The following is a 16,427-nucleotide window of genomic DNA, read 5'->3' on the forward strand; positions in this document are numbered from 1 at the left end:
TTCAACTAAGCAGAGCAGAGCGGCTTTCCTGTCTGATGCCCGGACCGAGACGAGCAGGTTCTCGGGAGACCTCTCCGACTGTATAGGATTCCGAGGGCCACGGAAAGAGGATGAGTGATAGAGGCGAGCGGTTCTCCCAGCCCACAAGGCGGGTGCCCGGATCAGTTTCATTAAGATAAGAGGAGAGCGAGCACTTTAGCCGAGCGAGTTTTGGATCGGTGAGCCCTCCTACTATAGTTCTCGGCCATGAACTGCACTAAGGGATCTAGGTTCTCGACCATGAACTGCACAAACGGGTCTAGCTCCTCTGCATGCACTCTGGCTTCCGAAGAATTGTGAATCGAGAGTGCCCCTCTTCGATCGGTGCATTCCACTCAATAGGTGCTTCCTTCGCGATCGTGAACAATATATTTAGCCCTGGGCTTCGGCGCCGCTACGCTACTCCTCCGCTATTAGCCACCTAAGCTCTCTTCTACCACGCAATTATGAATACGAGTCAGATCAGACCTATGCCTTTTGCTCCCCTATGGTCTTAGCTACTCAGTTTTCTGAGCACTTTCCTTATTCTGGCATTCCCGCTATTACGAGCAGAAAGTGAACTGTAGAACAAGCTCGGCACATCCGCTTCGATCGAGCTTTAGATTCTTTCTTTCTCAGATATGGCTCGGGAAAGATAGGGCCTGGCCTGTCTTCCTTCCCTCTCCTCGCATTCGATCTGACTGGCACAGAGCGGAAGACAGTTGAACATTTAGGCTCAGTTCGCGCTCCCAGTGCTTGACTCCTCCAGGAGTTGTGAGAGGACTCGTGGGATGGTCTCCGCCTCCCGAATCATCCCGGCAGTCGTGATTAGGCCGGTTGAGGACTCCCTTGAGTACAGAGCTTCAGTCCTCCACTTCCGTTCCTTTTTCTCGGACGGATATTTCTCTCCTTTCCCTTTTCCTCCTACCTTTTCCTTACTTGCTGGCTCCGCTCTATATCTCTTCTCAACTAATAGAAACTAATAGAATAATGTGGTGCATAGCATCAAGTACTCGGGAGCGGATGGCAAAGGAAGTATGATATCTGCTTGCTGCGCCCGGTGGAGCGAGGTCGATGTTCGGACTTCCGTTCTTCCTTAGAAGCTCGGTTGACTTCTTGCTCGCTGCTTCGTCTGGAGTGCTGCTTCTGCCGCACTGCGCTATCGCTCCGTTTGGCTGTTGCTTCGCCCCTCTCGTCTGCTTTTTTTCCTAACATCGAATGGTAGGCTGGCACGAGTCCATGGAAGAGAGCCCGGAGTTGAAGATCAGCTTGCTCTAAGGCTACTTATTCATCATATGTTCTTGGATTACAGTTCTACTTGACTTTAATTGGTATTGCTACTGCGAATGGTCTGCTCTAAGGAAAGAGTGACTGCTTTGTGCCATCCCATCTTAGTCCAAGAACTCAATGGGGCTCCTCCTTTTCCTCTTGCTAGAGCTGGGTGAAGGATTAGCTATGAAAGGGGCTCCATGAGGCGATCAAGACGAAGCAGGATCGGTCGGTGCCAGAGAGAGGATTAGGGGATGAGAGGTCGGTTTCAAATGGTGCGACCGGTTTGTTCGGTTCTATAATATCATAGTTCGGTTTCGGTTCACCATTCAAAGTAGGCGACCATAGGGAGGAAAAGGACGAGACCAAGAAGGGGGGAAGAAGAATGGGAAAAGCGATATAGAGCAGGGGCTAAAGCGAGGCTCTAGTTCCATGACGCGGAGGAGCAATCTCTCTTTCTTGTAGCCAGTGACGAAGGACGTGTAGCCACTCAGCCTAGGATCAGATTCAGAGACGGGATCAAAGGATCTCTAAGTTAGAAGACCGAGGGAAGGTCTGCCAACGACCACCAAAGGGACCATTGACACGTGACGTAAGTCAAGAGGATAGCTTAAGGAAGGTGCATAGCGGCTTCGTTGAGCTATTGAGTCGCCACCTCCATAGGAAATATGAGGTCCCGCCTAGCGAACGAATAAAGACGGACCGCCTATTCTTATATAACGGCGGAGAGGGCAGACCGATGAAAGCGAGCAGTGGAGAGCCCAAGTTCAGGAGCCGGAGCTCATTCAGTGACTAGTGGACCTGTGAGGCGTGAAGACCAGTTCAGAGGAGCGAAGGAGCCGACCAGCGAGCAGCGGGATGAGCCGTAGTCAAGCATAAATGCTGAGCCGACCGCTTCTCATATAGAATAGAGAGGAGAGGCCAGGTTACGATAGAAGATGCAGAGCTGGTTTATAGTTCGTAGCTCCAGAGTAGGAGTTTGAATCTTCCTCTTGGAAAAGAAAGAGTCAGGGCTCACTCAGAATGGGCAGAGATCAGGAGGACGGAGCTCGTGAGTAGGCGAGACTTGACTTTCTTTCATGCCGATGTTTCATTATATATTAATGAGAGTAGTAGCGTTCGCGGGCTATCGAGCCCAACCTACCCAACTTAGATGAAGCACGAGCTCGTTCACCGCTATCAAAGAAATTGATTATCGAAAAGGTGAAGTTAGAGAAAAGGGTGTCGATACGATCTCTCTCCCTCTCCTTAACTTGAAAGCGAGCGTCCCCATACAAAGAGACTCTCTCTCTCTCCCTAACTTGAAAGCGATCCCTTCCCTTTCGTTCAGCTCTTCGCCCCTTCCCTCTAGGTCGCATAGCTTCCTCTCTAAGGCTTCCCTTCCTCTGACTTTCATTGGCTGATCTCCTAAGACTTGAATTGGCATTTGACTAAGCTCCCACTCGAGTGAGCTGACCAGGGCTGGGATGAGTTTCTACGACTGCCGCATAGAGCAAAGCGTCAGTAGTGTTAGAGCCTCTACGATCCCGATCCAACGAACCGAACCCTTCCTCTCATGCCCCTCTTCTCTCTATCCCCACTGCACCTGAACTGAATTAATCTACAAAACTAAGCCCTCTGCTATACGCTTCCTTCAGTCGAGCCTTTAATCCATTCCCTCTTCAGCCTTGGACTGTCCCCAACTATGCCGTCTCTAACCTTCTGGTTTCGTCTTTCCTTGGATCCGTTCTCGTGAGCCTTGCCCCTTCCCTTCGTTCAGCTCTTCGCCAATTCGACTATCGTCTCACCTATCCAGTGGGTACCCTTCTGTCTTTCGCTTTCAGTTGTCAGTTGTCCGCCCTTCCTCTTCGTCTGGCTGGATGAGCTCTCCTTCCTTCGAGTGAAGGGAAGAGATCTTCTCTTCCCATTAGAGGCGTGAACAAAGAAGTCCGTTAATCAGACCCGCTTTCCAGCGGGCCCTTTCCTTAGAAAGATAGTGGGACCCCGCTCCGTGTGGGAATGGGAATGTGTCCCGGAAGGAGAGAGCAAGGAGTCGTCCTCCCTGATCTGAGTCTGATACCTTCTGCTATGGATCCCGTCCCCTTCCGGGTGGCAAAGCTTTCTTCGTCTCCTTCATTGCCTTCTTTCTACTAGGAGTGAAGACTAAGATCAAGGTCGGAAACATTCTACGTGTCACCGCTCTCTAATAAAACAAAGAAAGAAACATAGTTCGCCTTCCTCGGAAAGGACTGAGCATTGCGTCCCCCCACCTATCGAAGGAGCTCGTAGTCACGTGTTTAAGATAGTTCGTGACTATGAGGTTTCTTTCCCGGAGCTCGGCCGTCTCCTCTCTTAGCTGCTCCGTGCCCCCTCGCACTCGGTCTGATTCCTTAGTCGCTCCCGTTCTCTGCCTGCTATGCTATCATAGTTTCACTCGTTTGCAAGGGCAGGATCTCTGAATTGCATTGTCACTCTTGTTCGCTCCTTGATTCACTCTATTGGTCTTGCCCTTTCTCGACTTGACTCTTCTGGTCGCAGACTAGCTTCCTTTATCGCATTCGCATTCCCTATCCTTACCAGACCAGACCAGCTGACGTCACGGTTCTATTCCTTTATGGGTCGGCCCCCACATGTTCATGACGAGTTCTTACTAATAGGCAGCACTTGTAAGAAAGAGTAGAGTTTCTTACAACACTTTCTTAGAAAAGTCAGAAAGAGTAGAGTTTCTTTATCTTTTGTTTTTGTTAGTTAGACTTCGTGTGTAAGAAATTGAACACTGAAATCATATCACTCGCTCGTTCCTCGCTGGCCGCTCCTCCACTCCACCGTACTCTACCGGCACTCAACTCAATTCAACAAAGGCTCCTGGGCCCATCCTTTTTTGGTAGAGAGGCGCGGCCTCCTCCTTCGAAAGCTCCGTGGAGCTCAATAATCTGCAGAGTAGAAGTAGATCCCATACAATCATAGCCTACTAAGCCTACTACCCCTCTCTTGTCGGGATAGCACTTTAAGTCTTCGGTAGTAAGTTCTTACAGTCAAGCCTTCTTACTGCGCCCTCGTAGGTAGGTTACGTCACGCTCGTAGTCCTTTCACGAGCTACAGTCTCCACTAAAAATAGGCTAAGGTCGGCGGAGCATCACTGAGTTTCAGTCGCGGATTCCTCTTTTCTTTTGTTCGCAACGCAACACTGTTCTTCGTTAGCCCATGGGTGCCCTCGCGGAGTGGGCTGGCCTTCCATTTGATAAAGGTCTCACTCGTGAACACTGATCATAGTCAATGCTTCACAGTACGCGTCAGCTCATGCCATCCCCATAGTTCGCACACACGTAGACTCAGACTCTCCCCCGTCCCGGCTACGTCTACATTCATTGGGACGGAGACTACTAAATTGACTACAAAATACTGCTGATGGTGGGTTGTACGCCCTTGGACTATCTGAGCTTCCGCGTACTATCTCCATCGCTCCTCTCCGCTTGGGTTCGGTCTTTGGACAGGTTGGACAGTTGCCATAGTTCGAGACTCTTTGGACAGGCTTATCCTCTAAGATCTGAGACCCCGGTACTCCTAACTGGACCTGGACCTCCTCACTCTAGCCTCTTCCCACCAGTCCCGGTCTTGATGGAGTCGACCCATTCCAGTCCCAACTATAGAGAGCTTCGGCCACGAGAATCATTTCGCTTTTTCTTGAACATGAGTCTGTATGGTTATGTCCACTATTAAGTGAGCTCCTTTCCAAATAATGAAATGACCGACCGCCTCTTCTCCGCACCTTCTCTTTTCTCTTTTGGTCTTCTTGGCGTGCAATTGTGCTAAGAATAGACTATGATCCTCTCCTCTCTCCCTCGCGTGTCTTTCTATCGGTCTGACTTCTATGGTATATGATAGGCTCTTTCTACTTTCCCGCTTGAGAAAGCTCTTTCCAATTCCAAGTCTCGGTCCTATAATGGGTGCTGAGCTTCGTGGTCCATCCCGGTCCCAAAGAAAAGAAATAGTTAAGATCCACAACAGATCAGGCAAAATTCCCTTCTAGTTCTCGCTTACTCACTCTATTAGGAAGCTAATCTCACAATAATCTCTGACCCTGGCGAACAGAGTTGAGAGAAAGTAGGAGAGATCAAGGTCTCCGGCACTGGTGCACAAAACAAGGAAATGCATCTCTGACAGCTGGGTCCATCTATCGACTTCTGAACTGTCTTGACCTCGGACTGAATCTCTGCCCCTAGTGACTTGCTCTCCGCCCCTAATAAGGGATGTCCTCGCCCAGTCCTGCATCGCCACGCCAGCCCTCGATGTGGTTTGGAATCGGGAGCAAAGATTCCCGGCTTTGCATGGGACGCTGCTTCCTTCTCTTCCGTTCACCCGCTTCGTTCTCTGCCCTTTCAGCCTATGGTGGTCTCCTCACTTTCCGGTAGGCATTTTCTCTGGCATTCTCTCTGGGTGTCCCATTCATTCCTCTCTTGTTAACGGGTTCCGTTCGCCCGCAGGGGCTACTTCAAGGAGCGGTCCTTCGCACCTCTATTCTCATACCCTTACCGTAGTGCCATTCTTTTCTTTGCGTCCCCACACCCCAGCCCTGCCTAACCTCCGATCTCACTTTTGACGCTACGTCTGTCAGGGAGAGGGTTCCAAACCGTGTGCTGTGCCTGCTCTCTTGACCTCAAAGGCGGATTCAGCTATCGCTTTCAAAAATCTTTATGAATCCGCCCTTCTTTCTTCCATCGGTGCTCTTTCCCATTCTTCATTTCCTTCCCCATGGGATTAGCTGGACCTCTTGAAACTGATCTTGCATCTCACCCATTCACCCTTTCATCAGTCCGAGATTGAGTTCGGTCTCCGTCTTCAGCCCATCTCTCAGTGGTAGAGCGGTCGGCTGTTAACTGATCAACTACACGCGAAAAGACAAGTGAAGGAGCAGAAGATTCTTTGTCATGGTGGGCCGTGGAAAAAAAAAGCAAAGCTATGACTGCTAACAAGAATCCAATGACTTTGCCTATTTGAGAGAGAATGCGTTCGAAAGCTAGGATTTGCATATGTAACGAGGTTGACTTCACGGATTTGACGTTGGCAGATGCTATTATGTTATGTACTCTACCGTACTATCTTCTTTCTTACGCTAACCTGCTTCTTTTTTGGGTTCTCTCTTTGGTGGGGGGACATACCAGTTCTAACCAGAAGTGGAAAGACCAGGCTCTTGCAAGAAGAGGGGGTTACATAAGTAGAATAGTAGCAGTCCTTCTGGTGCGTTTTGTCATGTGATTTTCAGAAATGCCGCGTAATCCTGGAAAGATTATCAAACCATCAGTCTGAACTTGGTTTCTAAACCCAGCTAGGTATACTCAAACCTTAGAGCTGAGCTAGACCCCTAACTGACTTCGAAATTCTTTAGAGAGCTCCGAATCAGGCTTTCGGAGTGGTGGCAAGCAGGGCCAAAAGAGAAAGTCCAATCTGACTGAACTTCTTCCTTTCCGTACTGGCCAGTGGAAAGAAGGAACTTCAACACCATTGGCAAGTCCGGATTCCTATGACATTGCTTGGGTTTTGAAGGTTTGAACTCGAAGAGTGGAACTTGCTTGACTGGAATGAGACTAACTGCCCGGTAGACTGATTCCTTTCCTTGCTTGGTTGACAGTTCCTTCCTTCTCCGGTAAGTGAGTCTAAGCCAAACACATCTGGGAAGGAAAGAGGGAAAGCGGACAGACTGAATAACTCGGGATGAGCTTCCAAGATGGAATTGAGTGACGCTTCCCTTTCTCTGTTTACATAATTAGCGTTTTTTAGCTTCTATAAATTAAAGTCAAGCTCCGCTAGCTTATCGGCCAGGCAGGATTCCACAGGGAAACGGAGTCATAGATGGTATGGATCCCAGTGTTGAGTGAATTGGTAGCAGTGCATTAATTGAGTTTGAAAGTGCCATTCCGCTTCTCAATCCGCTTTAAGCGTCAAGTACCAATAAAGGTTCAGTGTGCCTTCGTTCAGTGAAACGAGCACGGGAATTGATGCCAACTCCAGATCTTGATCGTCGAAAGCAGAATTCAAGATTTCCAGATAGAGAGAAAGATCCCTGGAAAGAAAGATGAGCAGCCAATCCAGGTAAGCAAGAACCTATGCCTTGCCCTTCCTATTGATGGAATCCAAGCTGTGAAAACTAGCTTATTGACAGAACACTCTATCTCATTACTAAACAAGTCTATCGACTCATTATCCGCTTCGCTAACAGTAGTGCTTATTTAAGAGTGGAACGACCGCCCTTGTTTAGTGAACGGAGAAAAGAACCTCGATTGAGAGAAATGGAAAGCCAGTTCTTATCCCTAAGCTAGAGTGAGAAAGCATCTTTATGTCAATAAAACTGATCAAGAAGGAATCTAACTTGGTGGGAAACTCCCCCTTTAAGAATCAGGTGAAGGTTTGGTACTCTCATCTTAATAGTTGTAATTGATTGCGTTAAAGGACTGATCTCTCTCTCTAACTAGAAAGATCATAAGAGTTCACGCAGCTAAGAGGAAGGAATAGATAGAACTGGATAGGAGAAGTCCGGCTTAATCGAATTGATCTTATGACATTCAAAGTCTTCTCTTTGTTTAATCGAGTTGGTCTTCTTTGAATGACAGAGATGTCGCGTCTCCCGCTCTTAGTGCTTTAGGTTGAGTACGGGCAATAGGAATAGGAAATGGCGTAACCTACGAAGTTCCCTTTCTCTGGAGTTGAGTGATCTTTCTCTTTTGACGATTCTTGTTAGCGTTAGCGAATCTGCTGCTTGAAAGCGTAACTCTTGATTGAATCCGCATCTGGCAGCAGTTTTCACGTGGCGAATTTCTCTTTCAAAAGAAAAGTCAAAAAGCAGTAGGTAGACTAGAAGGAAGAGTTTCAGGCTCAAGGCATAGTATTAAAAAGCAATTGCTCTGACTTCCCTCGGAGTTGAGTTCTAGTTAGCAGATGGGATCTGATTCATTAGAGGAAGGGATGGTGATTAACTGATAGAACCAAATCGCATCTCTCAAGTTCAAAAGGCCTTAACTTAAGGTGGGAAAGCAAGGGGCGTAGCGAAGAAGAATATATAAAGCAGCAAATCTTTCCTCCTCAGATGAGGCTTAGTTCAGCTAGCCCTAGACAGATCACATCTCATTAGAAAGGCAGGCATTTCATTATCATTTTCTAAGGGCTTCCCTTTCGGCTTGAAGTCATAGGAGAGTTGAATTCGTCTCCCAGGAGATTTTTTCATTCTTGTTCATTTGAGATGGATTATGTTTCTATTTTACCAATTTGATGGAGCCGACCTTATTGACCTATGGCAATCATCCGATCAGGATGGATAGAAAGAATTCTCTCCCTATGAGCGCTATTGTTCTTTCCCACCCTTTAAAGATATAGATTTTGAGTATCAAAATAGCTTGATCGATTTCTCAAGGGCAGTTGACAAGGATGATTTTCCATTGCCACACATCGACATTCTGGTCGACAACGTCGCGGGCCATGAAATGTTCTCCTTCATGGATGGATTCTCAGGATACAACCCAATTTAGCTTGATGAAGAAGATCGGGAAAAGTTGAACTAGACCGTCGGCTTCTGCTATCGAGTCATGCCCTTTGGACTCAAGAATGCTGGGGCAACCTACCAAAGGGCCATGATCACGCTCTTCCATGACATGGTACACTTTGAGATGGAAGTTTATGTAGATGATATGATTGTCAAATCTCGAAAGAACGAACACTTTCTGGTGAATCTTGCAAGAGTGTTTAACCGACTCAGGAAATACAAGCCTAGGCTTAACCCAGCTTCTAATTCGGCTTTGGACTGACTTCAGTCAAGCTTCTGGGCTTCATAGTCAGCAGTCAAGGAATTGAGATCGATCCAGCAAAGATCAAAGCAATTGTAGAGATGCCTCCTTCCAAGAATCTCAGGCAAGTCCAATCATTCTTTGGACGGCTCAACTACATCAGCAGATTCATCGCCCAGCTTCCACTCTAGGGAAGAATTCGATAGAGACATTCGAGACCTAGCCCAAGGAGCCTCATAGTGTTGCACTTTCCCTTCCTCACCCTATTCACCTTCACCACCGCCCAAGACTTATGCTCAGAAGAAGAAGCTCTGTCATTCAATCCCAACGCCTTCTTAACCACCGATGTAGCTTGTGAATGAACAGGGCTTGAAGACTTCGTACGCAAAACAGCCAAACTCTTGCCCCGCCCGGTGACATCTTTCTTTTCACAGTCAAAGTCAACCCTTTCTTGGTGGCAACATCGGCATGCGTTATATAAGACGCGCACCTGAACTACCCATAGTCTATCTAGTTACGGGCTTGCACTCCATAGTCATCGTGTTTCCGTAGGAAGATGCTTTGTATCGCACGCTTGTTATATTTCTTTATATAGTGTTAGAAGTCTAACTAATTGAAAGCGCCTATTTTCTAGTTCCAATCAATAGAAAGCGGCCATTCACGTCAGGGTCCGAAGGAGATGGAGTTGCTTGTACTTGAATTTTCTTTGTCGAGATTGGGTTGGTGTTCCGTGTACCGCACCGAAGCTTGTGTAGCCTATGTAAGAGTGTAGCGAAGCGAAACGTCAGATTTAGAAGCAAGCGGAGATCGAAAATCATGCATTGGATGGATGCCCGGGCATTGAGAAGGAAGGACGCGTCGAAGAGGCGAAATAGAATGAAATAATTCATCTCATGCGACGGACGCATTCAAAACGTATACTGATCTACCGTCGTCGAAATACAAGACTTTCTCACTCGTCTCTCTCGCTTATCGCTCTCCGCGTCGTTATCACTCGTTCGTCCCTCTCCTTTGTAGTCGAGCCCTCCGTCCCTCTCCAGAGTCCGAAAACCAAAATCAGGGTTTTGAGTTTGCCTAGTTCTGAAGTCCTTTCCTTCAATGCCCCCTAATTCCACCCCGTCGAATGTCTCTTTATCCTGGGCTTCAGATCTTATGCTTATGATATAAAGAACTCCCGGACTTGAGTTAACTGTTCATCTTTCATTCAAGCTCATTCGTTAAGGGAAGAGCAAAGCGACTTACTCGACTGATAAGGAACGGAAGAGTGAATGGCCTCTACGTCGCTGTCGCTCGTTCTCTTGTAGTCGTTTCACTCGTTCCTGTTGCTAGCAAAGCGACGTGTGACGCCTAAAAACCCATCAGTAGTATTTTCCGAAGCTTAGTATTCAGTTCCTCTTGCTGAGGGTCCCGAACGAGAGAATCGGGCACAGTAGAGTGAATGGCCATCCATTAACGACTCTTGCTGGCGCTCGACCACTAGGTACGGTAGATCAGTAGTAGTTTTGAATATGAACGCAACTATACTGGTAATTATCTGCTGCGATAGCGACGTGAGTAAGAGACAGCTTTGTTTCCGTTGCTGCTTAGAGTAAGAGACTTGTTTCCGTTAGAGACAGCTTTGTTTCCGTTGCTGCTCTAGTTTCAGCTGCAGTTCGACATCAGCTCATGGAAAGAGTTCTTTATTCTAGTAAAGAGTTCTTTATTTTATATTATAAGATAAGAAGTACTCGTTGGCGTCTCTATAAGACCAGACCCAAGAACAAAAGAAAGAGGGGGCCGGGCTCTAACATCTTACTTGAACTCAAAAGGGAAGCTGCACTGGGGAGATTCAGAGTTAATGGGACAATAAAAAGAATCAAGACAAGAGAAAGGAGTTCATTAAGGTCGTTCGAGGCAGAAAGGAGTTGGTCGGAAAGCACTCTTTCTTGTAGTTTGATCGCTTCCTCTCCGTACCCGAGTAGGGAGCGTATGAAAGGAAAGCTACCGCTGCCTCTGCCTACCTCAAACTGAGAGAGTGAATGAGAGAGTGAATGAATTCAGTGATCAGTCAATGGAATTCCCACCAACGGGTTCAGAAAGACATTTCTTATAGGATACGCGAGACGAGGATGAAACTTCAAATACGCTATAAGGACGGGATCCAACTTCAGCTACTGAAAAGGGAAGAACGAAGACAAGAGCTCGAGGAGAGGAACGGTAGAGTGAATATGAATTCATATGAACGACCTGGTGCTAGAGGAACGAGCGAAGCGACTACGACGTGCGACGGCCGAGTGAAGGGGTCGACTAAGACGGGGTGACGCGTGAGGCCATCCATTCACGACTCAAAATACTACTGATGGGGGGTAAGGGTAAGAGAGCTTGATCGGGACAATTCATTTCATAGTCATAGTTAAGATAAGTATCTTTCATAGTTAAGATAAGTAGGATTTCTAGGCACTAAACTCATGACATCACAAATCTGATTCCCCACTCATACTCATGACATCACAAATCTGATTCCCCATCTCTTTCTGCATGTGTGAAGCATTGCACAGAACTGACTTCAACTCCCTTTTTTGAGTGACCCTTCTTCTTAAAGAAAAGATCTTAGGCTTAGGAGAAATACAACAATACGAATGAATATGAATAAGGCTCCGCTTTCTCGATCAGAAAGAACTTCGTATTCCGTATTCTCTCTATATAAAGAGAAAGTCAATGTAGACCATTCTTATTATAAGAATTATAAGAGACTCTTGCTAAAACGCAATGAACTCTTTCCATTCACGCGTCATTCTCATTCGCACCGCAGCTTCAGTCGTGAACTCTTTATTGAGGTGTAGAGCCAGCAGCTGCATATGCAAGATCTTTAAACGTCCCACAGCAACCTCTCTACATCAGCAGTATTTTATGGCCTAAAGCCTACAAATACTGCTGATGGGGAAAAGATTCGATTCTTTATCCAAAGAAAATACAGTTTGAATTGGTTTTGAGGCCCAAAACTTATATATTAAGTTACCTTTAGGTTTTTCATTCGACTGGTTATAAGAGTCGAAGAAATTATCAATGAGTACGCCTTCGTGAATTGAATTCAAGTATGGATCTAGTAGGGGCGGGACCCATTAGGCTGGGCACCATAGGTCACAATGCATAGTGCATGACCGTGCTCGGCCGGCAATCCGGCTGCTGTGAACAATCCATACTCGAATTCGACGCGTAAAATACTCTGATGCACTTTGAATTAGTTTTTTCTTTACCCATCAGCAGTATTTTAAGATCATCAGATGCGTTATGCTTAACACATGCAAATCAGAAACTGAAGAATGAAAAACTTTTGAATTTCTTTAAATATAAAGAAATTGGTAAAATAATATATAAGTTAATTGAAAATACTGCTGATGGGTTTTGGTCTAGGGCTACTCTAGTAGAGTTTATGGCACAAATATTTTACATCAGCAGTATTTTGGGCGAGCTCTGATCAAGCACAAATTGCATAGTAGACGAACTGGTGATGATGAGTGAACCTTCCCCTCTAGGGAATGCACCACACGAGCTTCTTTCAACTATTCTTTGCTGGCTGCTCAATGGTACCATTTTCTTCCTGCCTGCCTGCGATGTTGGAGGTGGCCACATCCTCACTTTGCAACTAAGACGAATCAAGCAAAACATCGTACTCTCTGGAGTGAGCTAAGCTTGGTGCCTTTCGGTTGTCAGTTCACAGCCCCACCGATTCAAGGAAGAATCCCTGAAAGAAGAAGCCCATGCTTTCTTTCGGCAACTCTTGATAGATCTGATTTCCAATATCCAAAGGAATGAAGAACTGAGCGACTGGAATCTTCCACTGCGGAAGGGCGGCTAAGCCCATGGGGAAGAGCTTACTATCCCTAGGAAGTGTCGTGGCAAAAGAGTGAAAGTGGGAATCGGCATAGGGCGCAGTAAAGGCAAAGAGAAGAGTCGGTCTCACCTCCGATAAGTGAAGTGCTTTGGGACGGGAATCCGCTTTGGATGTACAAGAGCAATTGATCACATTTGAGCATGCAACTCTCCGGGGCGAAGTAAGGAAGCCGGGTCCGTGAAGTAGTGAAAGCAAGGTGCGACTATATAATATATAAAGATGATCATTCTCACTCTTACGTCTTGTCTTATTAATTAGTGCTTAGTAGTCTGATTGTCTTGTCTCTTTCGCACTCACTCTATCGCATCTGACTTAAGGGGAAGTGCATTCATGTCTTTCTTGTCTTTATGACGTGCTATTAGAGTCTTTATAGTTTATATCTCCCTCGGCCCTTCACAGCTCCATTTTAAATAACCGAAAAGTGTAAATTGGAAAGCGATCCACATCATTGCAAGCGCCTGCAGCAAGCATCACCCGCTCTGATCTTTGATTCCAGCAAAGAAGACGTATGCTCTCAGTCTCTTTCTTTTCCTTCGCTCGTGACCAGGCGATATAGATCGGTAAGCATTCCTTTCGCCCAGACGGGAGTGCAGAATCGGCTCACCTCTCTTGAGCCTATCTGTCCTCATGCGCTAGCCAAGATCTCGGGTCTATGAAGGCAAAGCAGGAGAATCATATTTCACTGAAGGTATATGAAAGGTATTTGAACTATAGGAAGCGGGCGGGGGGTCAGAGTACTGCCTTACTGTAGAATAGAAAAGAGTCAGTGGCTTGCTTTATGCTATGGTTCGTTTGAACCGGAAGAACACTTTATCAACCTCTATATGAAATAGATATGCTATCTGTATAGTCTAGGTCCCTAAAGCCATATATGATTCATGATATGGGTAGGTTCTTTCTCCGAGTAGCTTTCTTCCCATTTGAAAGCCGATATCTGAGACATGAATTTCGCGGTTAATATGAGTGCTCTTTCCTTTGAAAGCCAGCTATATCTAATCAAAAAACAGCTCTATATAAGATCCTAGGTCTCTCCCAGAGTCCATTGGAGGAAACTTGTGCCCGCCTGAGGCATATCTAATGCCAGTACTCAAAGTGAAACCAGCAAGGAATATGAAATGAATCTCTGACTCCTTAGAGCAAGAAGTTGGAGTTGGAAGGGCGAAAATGAGAGACTCTTCAAAGAAGAGATTTCCAGTGACCTGGTTTGCAACAATTGCTTCTCTTCCCCTCCCCATACTATAGACCCTATCTGGAGCACTTGGAATATTAAATTATATTAAGCGCAAGCTCGCGTCGTTATCACTCGCACCTTCCTTCTGTATGATCCTCCTAGCGCCCAGGACAGCTAACTCGCAATAGATGCGCATGAGAGTAGAAAGTGTGACCTCTCACGTCTTGTCTTATTATAGAAGTGCGTTAGAGTGTTGATTGTCTTTATATAGTGTCTTTTTTTGAAGTGCTACTATCAGGTCTTTTGATCACTCTCTCGCATCTGACTTCTTATCCGATTAGTGCAAGTGCATTCTGGTAAATAGTGTTTCTTTTTTTTCTTTATTCTGTGTCAGATTACGTACCTGAAGCTCGAGCGTGTCGTTATCACTCTCTCTCACGTCTTGTCTTATTAAGATGTGCATTTATGTATTTATTGTGTGTAAATTGTCTTTGGTTCTCATTATATAATCAAGATATTCAATAGTCGCACTTGGAATTTGATTGTCTTTATTGATGTCTTTATTTAGTGTGTTGTTGTGTCTTCTTTTTAGTGCTAACTCCTTATTACCGGCAGCAGAGCAAACGGAGTAGCTCGAGTCTCTCTAGAGACAGTTCTGATTATAATATCAATATATTCACTTATTATAATATCAATATATTCTTTAGTAGCACTTTGCTTTTATTCAGTCTTCTTTTCTCTCTCGAGTCAATTCTATTCTGTCGAGCCTATTCTCACTGTACTGTACGATCTTCTCTCTCAACCGCTACTCACTCTATGAACTCTTTCCATTCACAAAATACTGCTGATGGGTGATGGGTCTGCTTCAGCTCCGCGTATGATTATTATAAAGAAGAAAGATGAGTTCGTAGTGGCCGTCCCGGCTCCGCACCTCTCTTTTGGTCACCACTTTCTTTGAGTATGAAGTACGCACTCCTTCTAGCGATCAAGTTCCGTTCCGCTACAAAGATCAGTTCCTTGCCTTGAATGTAGGAGTCTTCCTTCCGACCTACGGGTTCCAATATAGGAAGGGAGGAAGTAAGCAATCTCCTTATCGGCGGATGCACTCTTCACTTTCATTGTCTTGCTGGTGCGAAAAAGAACAATAAAAACAACAACAACAAAAACAATAAAGAAGACCACAAGTCGTTCCGAAAGTGCAGCACCATGAGAGAGTCTTTGCACCATTGAGCCCGATTCCAACCAATTCCTATAATTGTCAAACCCATGTGAGATAGAGAAGAATGGGCTATTCTCTTTTTCCGATTCCGTTGACCGAGAGAGGTCGAAGCCGCATAGATTATTTGAATAGTTCCTACTATTACCAACCAGGGAGAAAATATGGAATGAGCGTGGGATAAGAATTGCATATTGATTCGAATAAGTCACATTTTGAATAAGATTCCAGCTAGAAGCATACATGTACTGTAATGTGCTTCTCCATGGGTCTCGGGTAACCAAGTATGTAGAGGTATAATCGGCAATTTGACGGCATAAGCAATAAGGAATCCAAAATCATATATTCTTTCCGGATATGATTGATTAGCTAATTTTCCTAAATCGAATGTAGGTTCATGAGAACCATATAAAGCCATACCCAGAACTCAGACAAAGAGAGCCCCGTCGCCGAGTAGAGACGTTTCTTTCCTGGATCAAAGTGAATAAAGAGGAATGAATTCTAACTCCCACATCATTAAAAAAAGGGAAAAGGTATCGATAATCAAATGGTCCTATTTGACCGCTGTACATTGCTAGCATGAGGAAATAGAACAATAGTGAATTTGGCCAAGCTGCTTAAGTCGCGAAACTGGTGATAAATCCTGTCACGAAAATGGGTCCTATGGAAAGTCCATCTATTCCCAGTCTCCAGTGAGAATCCAAAATCTCTATCCATTTCCAATCTTCTTCCGGATCAAATGATGACAGGGTCGAGTGATAACAAGCAAATACCTATAGCATACCACCTGAACATCTGATTTCTTATATAAGGAAGAAAGAAAATGCAAGAGCAAAAGAACAAGCCAAGGAAAATGATTCGTGATAAAGACAAGATACGTTTTTGACCACACAGGCTTAATCTTAAGAAAATAGATTATTCTATTCTGAATACGGGCTTTTGTCGGTAAAGAAAGAGGCGGGGAGGAAGTCGGGAGGATCAGATAAGAGGCGGTGGTAGGCGTCGGGAGGGCTGGTCTTCGAGGCCTCCGACTAGCATTCATACCTGTGCTTGTCAATCGAGCTCTCATTCCGCGTCGACGTTCGCTCGCGGATATCTGATCTGGGTCGGATTCACTGCCCAGGC

The 16,427-nt window shown here is 45.8% G+C and overlaps 1 pseudogene; it reads right to left on the reverse strand.

Annotated features, from left to right (window-relative positions):
- Positions 1–12,735: 12,735 nt before the first annotated feature.
- LOC122037865 lies at positions 12,736–16,211 on the reverse strand (annotated as a pseudogene).
- Positions 16,212–16,427: the final 216 nt, after the last annotated feature.

Source organism: Zingiber officinale, unplaced genomic scaffold (assembly GCF_018446385.1).
Source record: "Zingiber officinale cultivar Zhangliang unplaced genomic scaffold, Zo_v1.1 ctg99, whole genome shotgun sequence".
NCBI classification, from domain to species: Eukaryota; Viridiplantae; Streptophyta; class Magnoliopsida; order Zingiberales; family Zingiberaceae; genus Zingiber; species Zingiber officinale.